General features: G+C 40.2%; 1 long non-coding RNA gene across 1 annotated transcript; it reads right to left on the bottom strand.

Moving 5' to 3' along the window:
* Positions 1-460: 460 nt before the first annotated feature.
* Positions 461-12,544, bottom strand: LOC138472579 (uncharacterized). The gene is made up of 2 exons (XR_011268643.1): positions 11,728-12,544; positions 461-2,117 (listed from the first exon to the last, which is right to left on the bottom strand). It is a non-coding gene; the product is annotated as an uncharacterized lncRNA (long non-coding RNA).
* Between the last annotated feature and the right edge of the window lie 2,324 nt (positions 12,545-14,868).

Here is a 14,868-nt window from a genome sequence, read left to right as displayed (position 1 = left end):
CCCAGACCTGCATATTTGGTATACGTGGTTGGTGGTATTTTTGTGAGCATAATTCCCTTGTTTTATTTGTGGCCCCAATGTCCAGAATCCCTTATCTTCGCTTAGATTTTTCGTGTGATCACTAGAGAGACCTCAGACCTGCATTCTAGGGAAACCACAATTTCCAGGGATAGTGTTGGTGCGCCACCATGGGCAAACTCACTGACTTATTTACGACAGAGAGCTATATGTGGTAGTCTTGTGGTAATTTCCACTACCTTATATACGGTAGGGAGCTATGTTCAGAGAGTCTCTCTTCCCGTTGGCTCATGTACCTCCAACAAGTTATACTACAGTCACTCACAATTATTCATACTGATTCTGACATACACACATCTGTCTTAAAATGACCATTGCACTTTTTAAAAATCTCCCCACATCATTGGCATTGTAATGGTAAATAGAAAATAAACCACCCGTCTGTTTTCAAATATTTTCTGTATTATAAAATTTGCATTTAGGCATGATCTCATTTTTACAGCAATAAAAGGGAACAATCAAAGCATTTTCAATGACACACTGCAATTATAGTGGCGGAGAACAGAACTTAAATTGCAACATTAGCACTTGATAAAGACACGCACGGGACTTTCATTTTTCTAAACTGACTGCATACTTTCGTGCACACACACAGCTCCCCCAGTTAGGTAATTACCTTATCTGTTCAGATTCTTCTCTCTGTGAATGTGGCTCTCTTGGCGTAACTCCAATAAAAAGGAACGCTTGCCTTCTCAAGCCGGGGTCATTGCCTGGAATTCTCAGCTTTTTCAGATAGGACTGCCTCTGCCAGTGGAAAGGTAATTCTTTCAGCTTTCCCCAGTCTCGACTGCAGCAGGACACCCCCACAGCCAGGTCTTCTCCCCAGTAGTGCAGAAAGATGTCTGCCTGTCTTTTTCCCTGCTACTGCCCACTAAAACTTTCCTCTCAGCCCTCTTTATGACGTGTTCCAATGAAATCCATCATCTCTCATCCTCCTACTTTTCAACAATAGCTTCGCTTATACATTTGCAATTGTTGCAAATCTGACTTCCTCCTTCCTGCCGTTACTGTGCACAACAACACGGATAATCAGGCAGAGAAGAGAAAAATCTGCACACTCATTTAAATGGTTTTCAAAGTATGCCTAATTCTGCAGTAGAGAACACATCTTATTAGTGGGTTATATTAAAATAAGGTTTTATTAGTCAGGTTAATTGTTAATATGTTAGCTGTTAATTTTCAAATGTGTCTCTAGCAATATAGGCATTTCAGGTGAAAAATAGTGTGCATTTTTAAATGAACACGTGTGCTTTTAACTGTAAAATAGCTTTGCATCTTATATATTAAAATCGTTTTTTGACTGAATAGCCTGTCTTTCCTTGTTAATCTGCTAACCCATATAGCAATGCACCGCACCCTTGTGGTGGTGCTGCAAAAAAAAAATGCTACTTGTGCAGTAGTGCTGTAATGCTACTTGTGCAGTAGTGCTGTAATGCTACTTGTGCTGTAACATGCCAAATATCCTTACATATACCCTCCTTTTGTTTTTAGAACTTGGCTATAATCCAAGCCAATTCCTAAAAACAACTTGTTCTATTTTTATTTTTACAATATAGCAATCCAACAAAATGAATATTCATGTGCATCAATGAAAATTTGCAATTAACATTTCATCTGAGTCCATCAGTTCATAAAATGTTCCACATTTGCCTTCTCAGTGGAAGTGGCATTACTTTAAGTTTAAATTTTCCAAGTCAATTAAAAACAATGAAATAAAACAACTAACTAAAACAAATAAGTAATATAACAAGTTAAAATAAATAATTAAAATAATAAATACGTGGAACTTCATATGCCGGAACTTTTGCTTTGTCTCTTTTGGTATGTCCCGACCAGCGATGTTATTCGGTTCATTCGAGTACTCTTTCATCTTGGCAATCTTGAATCCACAGTATTCATCTCTTTTGGTATTCCGGTTATTTTGTCTTCACCTCCACCTGGAGGCAGGCATCTTTTGGTCTTCATCCAGGGGACTCCAGGACTCCATCGTCTCCCGTGGCCTCTGATCCCGGAACCTCCGATCAAATAATGTTAATTGTCTAAATCAAAATAGAAAATAAACAGATTAAGTACATAGCACAATACTAATTTCCACCTTTTTGCCAAAAATAAAACATGCTTGGTAAAAATACTTCTTTTTTTTTTTTTCTTTTTTCTGAAATTAAACACAAGTTAAAAGAAAACAAACACATATAAAACAGCATTCAATATTTAATACACTTTCTCTCTGTACACCAACCACGAGCTTCCGTTATATGTGCATTTATTTATTTATTTATTTATATTATATATTTATTTATTTATTTATTTATATTATATATTTTCACATATATTACAGTGTTTATGTGCCATCATAACAATCAACTTTTTTTTTTAACTTCTTTGTCACTGCCTCCTGATTACACCCATTTATTTTCTCAATGGACTCTATCCGTTTCCACATGCTCAAGCTGCCTGATCTCATGTCTGGGATGGCATGGTTTGATTTGATTTACATGGACAAACTGCTCTATTGCTGTTTCACCTTCATTTTTCAAAATTTTATACACTACAGGAGAGACTTTATCTATAATTTGAAATGGCCCCTGCCAGGCTGCCAGAAATTTAGAATTTTTCTGTTTACTTTTTCCAAAATGAAACTTGTACACCTGATCCCCTACATTGTATTCCTTTACTGATGTCTTTTTGTCATAATATGACTTAGCACTGTCAGCAGCTCTTTCCAGATTTCTCTGCACAAAAGCAAATGCATGTTGCAAATGCCTCCTCAGTTCATCAATATATTCATGAACTGTGGATGCACTCACTAGAGTTTGCTCATGTGTTCTGTATAGTAGGTGTTGTGGTAACACCATTTTCCTACCTGTTAAGACCTCATGGGGGCTAACACCTGATGCTTTGGCAGGAGTCGACCTGATTGCCATCAAAACCAATGGTAAACGCAAATCCCAGCTGGAACCTGCTTCTGCCACAAATTTCTTTAAAATGTCCACAACAGACCTATTGCTTCTTTCAACTGTACCTGAAGACGCCGCCCGATATGCGATATGTAGTTTCCTTTTCACACCTAGTATTTGCCATACCTTGCTCATTAGAGTACTTGTGAAATGACTTCCTCTGTCTGACTCAATTCTTTGTGGCAACCCAAACCTTGAGAACACATGGTTCACCAGCAATGTGGCTGCTGTTTGCGCACTACAATCTGGTGCGGGAATGCACTCAATCCATTTTGACATCAAACATACCACACTCAGAATATAGCGGTGTCCCCTGCTCGACCTTTTTAAAGGACCTACATAGTCTATTTGCAAATCTGACCATGGGAGAGTTAGGCCTCTTTTCATCAATGGTGCTCTATGCATTGGTGAAGCAGGTTTAAATTGGGCGCATACTAGACATCCTCTAGTATATAATTCCACATCTTGGGACATATGTGGCCAGTAAGCATAATCTTTTAGTATTTCTAATGTCTTTTGTGAACCTCTATGGCCTGCAGTTATGGCATCATGTGCATGGTGTAGCATTAGTCCTCTGAATGAAAGGGGTACTACCCACTGTATTTGCCCTGTTATGGACTCTCTAATCATGAGTCCATCCTGTAATCTAATTCGTTTTTTGTTCTTTAATAGCACCCTCAACTCTTCTTTTCCCATACAATCATTTTCTGTTAAAGGATTTTGTTCAGGATCCATCAAATGATTATAATAGATTCCCAAAATTTGATCATTCTTTTGTGCCTCAATCAAATCTTGGTCTGGCGTGTCATGACTCCACTGCACCACCGGTTGATCTACCTCCTTTGGTGCTTTAGAACGTGTGACTGCATCAATTTGTATTTCACCCATTAAATAATCAATAGGTAGCAATTCTCCCATCACAGCCCCAATCTTAGCCAGATGGTCTGCCTTATCATTTCCCTCCTTATCCTCTCCTGGTGTTTTTAAATGCCCACGAATTTTTCTCCAGTATATTGTCAAATTATTTTTTGACACCAATTTGTCTATGGCTTGTATCATTTTTCCATGTTTAAGTGGCTTTTTGTTGTATGTAACCATGCCTCTTGCTTTCCAACCAGGCAAATACTCCACAAAGCTATTCCGTGCATAGTCAGAATCAGTCACCAGGACAATTTCACTGAACTTTTTATCAACTGCAGTAGCAATTGCTTTATATATGGCTGCCAATTCCGCCACCTGACTGCTCCTATCTCCAATCCTCATCCCTATACTAGGAACGCCTTCACATTTCAACCAGACATTTCCTATTCCTGCCACTAATTGTTTATTACTGTCATTTTCAATGTGAAAAGCACAACCATCCACATATACAGTTGGCAAATCCTTGCATGTTTTTTCATCAAAAGCTTTGTGTGGTGATTGTTCAAATTCCTGCAAACTAGCTTCCACTTCCATTTCATTTGGTATTTGTTCAGCTGCACAGTCATGTAAGTCAGCTAACCCTTGAGCAATTGGGCTCTTTTTATTTTGTCCATATCTTACTTCTACGGGAAAACCTTGTAATGCCAGCGTCCAAGAAGTGATTCTGGATTGCGCTAGATTGCCTGATCTAATTCTTTTACTCTCTAAAAATTGCAAAGGTTGATGATTTGTTTCAATAATCACCTTTTCTCCCTGAACAATGGGGCGGAAATGTTGTAGCGCCCACACAGTGGTTAATAGGGCCTTTTCGCATCCATTAAATTTCATTTCAACTTGGGAAAATGCCTTACTTGCATATGCAATGGTTTTGTGATTCAAATCGTGTTTTTGTGATAACACTGCTGACATACAATGTTCAGAAAATCCTATTTCTATAAAGAAATCCCTGTTCTTTATGGGGTATGCTAAACATGGTGCCTTTACAAGACATTCCTTCAATCTAGCCACTGCATCAGACTGCTCTCTTTCCCATCTCCAGGGAGTATTTAGTTTAAGCAGTTTAGTCAATGGTTGAGTGATTTCTGCATAATTCTCAATGAACTTTCTGTTATAGCCTGTCATCCCCAATAAACTTTTTACTCCTTTCACATTTTTAGGATCTTTTAATCTTTGTATGGCCTCTATTTTCTTCCTTTGTGGATTTAGCCCATGTTCAGTCACTTCATGCCCTAGAAAGTTCACTTTTTTCTTGCACCATTGTGCTTTTTGCAAAGATACTTTGGCGCCTGCTTTCTGCAATTGGCCAAGCACATGTCTTATTTCATCAAAATGGCTTTTAAGGTTTTCATTTTTTATCAAGACATCATCCACATAAACTATTGTCCCTCTTTCCGCTGCATCCGGCATGGCCTTTCTCAAAAATATGCCAAATTCACTCCCACTATTGATGTACCCGAACGGAGCTCTAAGCCAGGCATATTGAGTCCTGTCAAATGTAAAGGAAAATAGGTGTTGTATCTCCTCTGCCAATGGCACACACCAATATCCAGATGTGAGATCTAACGTGGTAAATACATTTGAACCATGTATCTGAGCTAGGCCCTGATCAATGAATGGTAGTGGCCATCTAGATACTGGTACTCTTTTATTTAACTCTCTTAAGTCTGCACACAGCCGCCATTGACCATTTGGCTTTAACACACCTAAAATAGGCGTATTGGATGTGCTATGAATGGGCCTAATTATTCCCCGTGATTCCAAATTTTTAATAATCTCTGCCAATGATTCTAAACATGCCAGCGGTAGTCTATACTGGCGTACAAACACTGGATTTCTGCTACAACCTTCTGGTAGTGTGGCCACATGTAAATCAGTTAAACCACAATCATAAGCATCTTTTGCAAATACATCCTTAAACTCCATAAATATTTCCCTCAGATTGCGTCGATCCTCATCGCTGTTACATGCATCCGCTAAGGAGATCTGCTCTTCTACCATTCTGGAAAATTCTGGAAACTCTTCTGGTAAAGGAATCTCAGCGCTTTCCTCTAACTGTGTGGCTGTGTCTTTTTGTAGAGCTGCCACTTTCAAATATTTTGGCATATCAGCTTCCACTTCAATGGGCTGATTTCCTGTTTCATTTTCCTTTAAATTAAATATTATGCAATCCTCTTGATGGCAGCACACTGTCTCATTTGAATCATAAGGATACACAGAATGAATTTTAAATATTCCTTTGGGCTGAGAGTCCAGGTGTTCTGGCAACTCGCCCTTGGCATCTACATATTTTTCAGGAATATTCCCAATCACCATGTTATTTAAATCTGCCGTATAATGTGATTTTTGTATGGCCATTCCTAATGGGGAGTTTTCCTCTAAATGAATATCCTGACAACCTTTATTATTCACCATGATTTTTACAGATCCCTCACCAATGTCTACCAATGGAATGTATTCATAATCCAGGCCTTGCTGTTTTATGGATTCATTCAGGCATACAAATGCATCAGAGCCTTTCATCTGCTGTCCATTTTTGCATTTCAGTGTTATTGCAAACTGTTTTGTAAATGCAGGAACAATAGTATTTTTCCTCATCTGTAATTCGACTGCATAAGGAACTAGTTGTGCACAATGATAAGCCCTTCTTTTGTCTTCAAATTCAGGCGCCGGCCCACCTAGGCGTGACCATATTTTTTGATTAAGGAAATCTAACACCATACACATTCTGTGCATGATGTCATTGCCCATGTAAAATTCATTTTGTGCTCCACTCACTATCCATACATTATGGTAAATTGCTTTCTGCCCAATGCTAATTTTAAGCATGCATCTGCCTGTAATTCGGTTTTCAAAGTCTGGACTGTCCAACCCAGAAACATATTGGTTTTTAATCCTAAATTTCGGGATTTCTTCCCTCTCCATAATTTTTTGCAACAATTTCTCATTAATGAAACTCCTTTCATGTTCAAGCGCTAAAGTGGCTTTTATTGTTTTAAGATAATCATTTATACCAGCGTGAACCCATGGTTGCTCATCTTCCATGTGTATCTCTGCCAGAGTGGTAATGTGTTTTTCTGAATCTGTTTTAGGAACACTATTCTGTTTGCATGTATTCTCTTTTAAATAGAAACGTAATGTGTGTTCGTCTATGGCAGTCTGCCAATCTTTCCTTGGGTCCAAGTATATTTGTACAGGTAGTTTTTCATTGTCGCTCTGATCTTTGTCTTGACACCTTAATATAACAGTGACACTAGGTATGCAGCTATTCTGGAGATATACCTCCACAGCATCATTTGTTTTGGCAACGGTGTGACATTCTTTTATATTGCTGTTTTGTGATTTTAGTTTCTTAGGCCTCAATGGTTTTTTGGTTAAGGACCACAGCACTCCATTCACCCCATCTATGAGAGGAGACAATCTTTTCAGGCAATCTGTCCCCATCAGAAATGGAATTTCACAAATAGATGTGATCAATACCTCTTGTTTCATTCTGTGCTTTCCTATTTTTATGTCAACCTCAGTTACACCTATGATGGGCACCTCCTCCCCATTAAAGTTATGCACTGGGCCTTGATTTGCCTTCACTGTGATCTGACTCTGTGGAGGCCTCCCTTCATTGATACTCTTTACCAGCTCCTTGGACATAATTGTGGCCTGTGCGCCAGTGTCAATCATAGCAAAGGTGTGGCATTTTTCTTCTACAGTGATGGGTGCATAATATCTGTCCTCAACTTCCTCTAATACACATAAGAAATGTGAATTCTTACTGATTTCAGGGCTCACCTTTCTCAGGTCTTTTTCACTTTTGGCTAAGCACATTGGTAAATGAAAAGACATTTTTCCCTCCTTTTTACCCATTTCTGTGCGAGGTATTTTATTCATTTCTCCATGTTCAGAGGTTTTTTGGAGTGTGGCCACCGTTCGCCCATCCATCTGGGTAACATCAGAGACCACATTACAACCTTCCAACTGAACATGTGTCACAACATCATTCAGCAATTTGTCATTTTTTAATTCTGTGCATTTGTGATCATTTAGTGTAATACCAGCCCTTTCAGCCTCTTCAAAAATATGTGGCTCAAAGAATTTTTCAGGTGATTGACTTGTACCCTCCTTGTGAGTATTTCCTTTTTCTGTCTGTGTTTGGTCATTGTTTTGCTTGCCCAGGGAAGGAGCTATGGCATCCCCACTTACTCCCTGTTCACTGGTATTCCCCATGCATGAGTCATTTTTCTTAAATCTGTCCCTTTGTTCTTTTGGAATTCCTAATGTTTCTTTTTCATTTGTGCAAACCTTTACTGTTTTATTTAGCTCTAGGTTAAACCGTACCTCTTTTTTAGAAGTATTTGCACTTTCCGTCACAATTTCATTTACTGGTACTTTCATTTTTAATCCATTAGACATCTCAGAGTCGTTATGCAAAATTATATCAGAGCAATCTGTCATTTTGGCACTGCAGTTATCATGAGTACTTAGTCACTTTTCGGAAGCCCCCCGGTCATTGCTATGGCCATCAGCCCCCTCTTTGGAAGGTTGTTTTTGCGCTGTATAGAGCTTTCCTATTTGCTCAGCTAACATTTTCACTTGGGCCTCAAGGCATTGGAACCTTTCCACCTCTCTAGGATCCTCTTTCTGTGGCCTAGGTCGATATTGGTTGTTTTCCCCCTGATTGGATCTATTCTGATACCTCTCAGGTGATTGATACCGGTTGGGATGGTTTCTGAACTCTTGATTCATTTGTGGAGGGGAGCGGGTTGCACCCATCCTTTGATTATAGTCCCCTGGTGGGGAATCATTGTACTGGCGTGGACTGTAGTTCACGTTTTGCTTCATGTCCTGTTTCTCAGATTGTGGGTACTGGCCCCTATATTGATTTCCATTATCAGTAAATCGATCCACATATCGGGGCCTATCCTGATTACCATATATCATGGTGCTGGGATCAAATCTGCTCTGTGTCCCCAATGACTGGTAGGGACCATCATTTCTTTGATCTTGATTTTGTCTCTGATTATTGTTCATACCTGCCATATCAGACCGGTATCTTACCCGGGGTCTATCTCCTAAATATCTAGGGCTGATGTAGCTCTCTCTATTACTAGGATCATGTGATTGGAACATTGGTACAGTAAATGGCGATCTTTGTTGATTACCCCTTTGTTCAGGTGTCACATTATTTTTACCTTGGCTTTGAGCAGACTCAAGGGACATTTTGGCTGACCTGATTTCCATTACTGTGGCTGAGGGTTCTTTAGATTTAGGCCTGGTATCTTTCATTTTATCACTTTCTCTACCCTGACAATAGAGTACCTCATATAGCTTGGTGCTTTGATGTACAATCCATTCAAGGGACTTGTCACGGTCAAATTCACGGACCAATTGGGATATGATGTCTTTCTGTAGCCCATAGAAGTATGCGGTTTTAAACTCATTGGAATTTGAGTCAAAAGATACATCAAAGCGAGAGAATGCTCTTTTTAAGTCTTGTAAAAATTGGCGAGGTGATGTATTAGGTCCAGCAGTAATAGTGTACGCAACTTTCTTTGCCTCCTGCAATGACTGAAAAGGAGAAAAATGGCGCCTAATTTCTTTTTCAAACTCCAGCCATGTCATATTCTGCTGTTCATTTAATCCCCTTATGATGCTGGCCGTCGGGGCATCTAAAGTTAAATGAAAATATTGTCTGTACTGTTCCTTAGGTATCTGGAGCGCTTTAAAAATGTCATGCACCGCTTCTAAGTGATCCTCAATGCAGCATTCACCTCCCTTTTTAAATGGTTTGATCAGGGCTTTAATGGATTTCATTATTTTTATGGGGCTACTTGTTGCAATGCATGGAATTGCACTATTTTGTGATTCAATCCTGTTTTCAGGTGTATGAGATTGGTGGCTGCCCCCAATGGGAGTATCAAATCCCCCAAGGGCGCTGCAACCAAGTTCAGTCACCGGCCCAGTCACTGGGGCACTAGCTCTTTGGGCAGAGCTAGAATTCACCTCCACTCCATTGAATGTGGTACCCTGCCGCCTCTCCTGTGACCTGGGAATGCACATTTGCTGTTCTAAGTCCTTACACTTTTTAAGGAGTCTGTTGGCTTCATCATGCAAATAATTATTTTCATCACTCATTTTATTAATTGCCTCCTGCATATCGCACATTTGCATTTGGCATTCATTGAACTCTTTATTTCTCTTGTCTCTTTCTTGAATCATTTTAATCATTTCTTGTTCTACACTCTGGAGATCACCTTCTTTTTCGCAATGTTCTTTTTGTAAAATCTGCATTTCTGAAACAACCTCATCTTTATCCTGCCTAATGTGATCCACTAAGGCTTTTAAGTGTGTCAATTCTTGCTCACTATCTTCAAATTGTTTCTTGCTTTTGGATAACTGAGTATCAAAGTCTCTGCATTTTAATTGCATGTCTTTTTGGCATACATCCAATTCTGCTCTCAACATTTCCTGATTTTTACTTGCCCCATCTAATTCAGTCTTTAACCTGTTAATTAGCTGAGTATCATTCTCTTGCATTCGCAGTGACTTGTTTAAAATAAACCATATTTTGCCGCATAGCCGTATTAAACAGTCTTTCTCTGCACTTTTATCGGCTGCATTCAATAATCTTGTAAGGCAGACCTGAATTATGCTGCCTTCTGCAAAAATATTGTCTAGTTTTTCTTTCTGCACCTCACCCTGAATGCGGTTACTCCATTCTAAGGTACTGTTCGAAGACCAATTCCCATGTGCAAATAACTTTGCCTCTAAATATTGCACTAGATCTGAGAATGTGGTTTCCCTTTGTGACATTCTGAAATTCGTTTTTAGTGGCACACTGCTATTATAAAATGGGTTCCCTTTAATGTGCAAATGGCAGTGTGAGACACGCTTGCCACGCCCAGTAGGTACTCTATGATCACTTTCCCGGCCTGCAACGCACCATAAATATGTAGGGTATTTTGTGGAGATTTGGGGCCTGACGGTATTTTATTACCGCCGAGAAATAACTTAGCAATAATCACTCTTTGTATTCAGATTTGGCCATGTGCAACAATAATACAATGGACATGCATTATTTCAGCACCCAGACCTGCATATTTGGTATACGTGGTTGGTGGTATTTTTGTGAGCATAATTCCCTTGTTTTATTTGTGGCCCCAATGTCCAGAATCCCTTATCTTCGCTTAGATTTTTCGTGTGATCACTAGAGAGACCTCAGACCTGCATTCTAGGGAAACCACAATTTCCAGGGATAGTGTTGGTGCGCCACCATGGGCAAACTCACTGACTTATTTACGACAGAGAGCTATATGTGGTAGTCTTGTGGTAATTTCCACTACCTTATATACGGTAGGGAGCTATGTTCAGAGAGTCTCTCTTCCCGTTGGCTCATGTACCTCCAACAAGTTATACTACAGTCACTCACAATTATTCATACTGATTCTGACATACACACATCTGTCTTAAAATGACCATTGCACTTTTTAAAAATCTCCCCACATCATTGGCATTGTAATGGTAAATAGAAAATAAACCACCCGTCTGTTTTCAAATATTTTCTGTATTATAAAATTTGCATTTAGGCATGATCTCATTTTTACAGCAATAAAAGGGAACAATCAAAGCATTTTCAATGACACACTGCAATTATAGTGGCGGAGAACAGAACTTAAATTGCAACATTAGCACTTGATAAAGACACGCACGGGACTTTCATTTTTCTAAACTGACTGCATACTTTCGTGCACACACACAGCTCCCCCAGTTAGGTAATTACCTTATCTGTTCAGATTCTTCTCTCTGTGAATGTGGCTCTCTTGGCGTAACTCCAATAAAAAGGAACGCTTGCCTTCTCAAGCCGGGGTCATTGCCTGGAATTCTCAGCTTTTTCAGATAGGACTGCCTCTGCCAGTGGAAAGGTAATTCTTTCAGCTTTCCCCAGTCTCGACTGCAGCAGGACACCCCCACAGCCAGGTCTTCTCCCCAGTAGTGCAGAAAGATGTCTGCCTGTCTTTTTCCCTGCTACTGCCCACTAAAACTTTCCTCTCAGCCCTCTTTATGACGTGTTCCAATGAAATCCATCATCTCTCATCCTCCTACTTTTCAACAATAGCTTCGCTTATACATTTGCAATTGTTGCAAATCTGACTTCCTCCTTCCTGCCGTTACTGTGCACAACAACACGGATAATCAGGCAGAGAAGAGAAAAATCTGCACACTCATTTAAATGGTTTTCAAAGTATGCCTAATTCTGCAGTAGAGAACACATCTTATTAGTGGGTTATATTAAAATAAGGTTTTATTAGTCAGGTTAATTGTTAATATGTTAGCTGTTAATTTTCAAATGTGTCTCTAGCAATATAGGCATTTCAGGTGAAAAATAGTGTGCATTTTTAAATGAACACGTGTGCTTTTAACTGTAAAATAGCTTTGCATCTTATATATTAAAATCGTTTTTTGACTGAATAGCCTGTCTTTCCTTGTTAATCTGCTAACCCATATAGCAATGCACCGCACCCTTGTGGTGGTGCTGCAAAAAAAAAATGCTACTTGTGCAGTAGTGCTGTAATGCTACTTGTGCAGTAGTGCTGTAATGCTACTTGTGCTGTAACATGCCAAATATCCTTACAGTACACAAATCTGAACAAGTAGGAATTGCACAATACTATCCAAGAAAACTATCAATCCAAGGTTGTGTCATGGAGTGGCAAAGTTATGTTTGGGTTTCAAGGCATACATTTTCCAATTAGTTGGGACCTTCAAATTATTGACATTCTTTATTTGTTATTTATTTTTATTTTGTGTCCTGTTTTAAACGGTATCACTGTTTATTTATTTGTACCGTATAAAATAAAGTTGTTCACAAATCAGGATTACCCCCACATAATTGTGGACTGTTCTGCCCAAATTTGGCCATGTCCCTGTTAGGCAGAATTGCATGCAGTACCCCACATACAATTAGGACTACAAGTGCAAGTCAAAACAACCTTTTGTTATAAGTCTGTACCACACAGTTTTTGGTAGCGAGCTGAGCAGCCAGGCTTATCTCAAGAGTGAATTTGAGCAGTACAAGAGGTTGCACAGAGGTCTTTCAATCACAGTGGTTCAAAAAGAAGCTTATACCCAAGGTTTCTTGTAAAACACTTATTAATTCATTACACAATTATTTAGAAAACATTTCACTAGAAGGAGGCAACTTAATATTATAAACAAATACACTTCAATACAAAACTCTAAGATTCTGAGAAAGTTTGTGCTCCCCTGAAGTAGGAGCAAAATAGCAGTTCAGTTACTTAAAAGTGAGCAAAAGGGACAAGGTTTGTAGAATAGATCACATATACTTGTTAAACAGTGCAAATAGTTTCAGTTCATCAGAAGAGTTATGATATGATATGGCATTTGTAACGCGCCTATACACAAGTGTTTCAAGGCGCGAAAGTTCAATTCAAGTCAATAGGCCTAGGCCAAATTCAATGGGATAGTGTTCTGGATAGGAAAGAGAAGTTCTGGTATCAAACGGTAAAGTTTTTGCAAAAGTTATTAGAAGTAGTTTAGGCGAAAAAGAATCATTTGTTGAGTCACAAGCTGATTAGGCTTGCAAGCTGGGAAAGTTTCACAAACTTTCACCGCAAGAGTGGTGTTCTCTCAATCAGGTTGGCACAGTACCTTAGTATGAAGACACAAATGCAGCTGAAGTTGTTGGTTCCTGGCAGTTCCTGCAGATCTCACTGTTCCTGAGCCTCAGTCGAGGGAGGATCTCGGGGGACTCCTGCACTGCTCGGGATTGTCAAAAATGCAAACAAGATGGAGTCACTTCAGTTGCAGTAGCTGTAGATTCAAGTACACACGCTGGTGTCCCTCTCCCTGGTTAATCCTAACCAGCCTTGATAATGGTATCCAGGTGGCTTACGAGTTGATTGATCCCACCAACTCAAAGGGAGAAGCTATACTTGAAGGAGTTTCCCTGTCGAATGGAGTTTGGCAATTCGGACCTGCAGCAGGGCCTGCAGCAGGGCTTCACTGGGCAAACCAGAAGAGTTGCAGCAGCTGTCCTCTTCCAGCTCATCTTTGGTTCTTCCGTTCCAGTGGGCGACTCTGCTTTTCAGTCCAAGTGACTCGACTTTTAAACAGTTCTCTCCCTTTCATTCCAGCCTAGCTGTCACTCACCCAGCAGGGTGGCTGATCTTGCCGGACAGTCAGCCAGCCAATAACGCCAGAGTGCATTTCGATCTCCTAGGAGACTAAGCACAGGGAGTTTCGGGCACCTCCCTCACTTCCTGCCCAACCCAGACACTCAGACGCCAGAGGTGGTCTGCACTCCTGAAGCCCGCCAAAAGCACATGAACAAAGGGATCAAACCTGTTTTGGCGCACAGAGACAAACACTAGAAGGACCTTTCCAAAAAGAAACGACAAAAAAAGAAGACCGGGACGCGCTTAAACAAAGGGGTTTAAGACACCATCTTGAAAAACATGGCTTCCATGATTTTTAGCTACCGATGTTCGCGGTTGGGAAAAATCATGGTAGTTCATAGTGAAACCACTGCCACCCTTTTCATTAGGAAAGAGAGTATGGGCCTCATTATGACCCTGGTGGTAGGGGTTTAACGGGGCCAGTAGAACTGCCGGCCCCATTAAACCCCTACCGTCTCATTACGAGGTCCGCTCGAGGGACCCGGTAAGGACGCCTGGTAAAACGAGGCATCCTTAGCGGGTCCCGCGAGTGGCCCAGCCTGCTAACAACGGGCCGTCATTAACGGGCCTGTTGATAGCATGCTCCCCATTCCCATTGAGCCGTATGGGGGCTGAAATGGGAATCAGGATGTACCGGGTCCGGGTTCCCTGAATTGGGAAATACCGGGATTCTTGTAATGAGGCCCTATGTGTCCTATCCATTGCCCTCCCTCGAGCTAAGGCTG

The sequence above is a fragment of the Ambystoma mexicanum genome, chromosome 8 (assembly GCF_040938575.1).
Source record: "Ambystoma mexicanum isolate Mex_15411 chromosome 8, UKY_AmexF1_1, whole genome shotgun sequence".
Lineage (NCBI taxonomy): Eukaryota > Metazoa > Chordata > Amphibia > Caudata > Ambystomatidae > Ambystoma > Ambystoma mexicanum.
The sequence above is the reverse complement of the archived record's forward strand: the minus strand, read 5'-3'. Positions and strand labels throughout refer to the sequence as shown.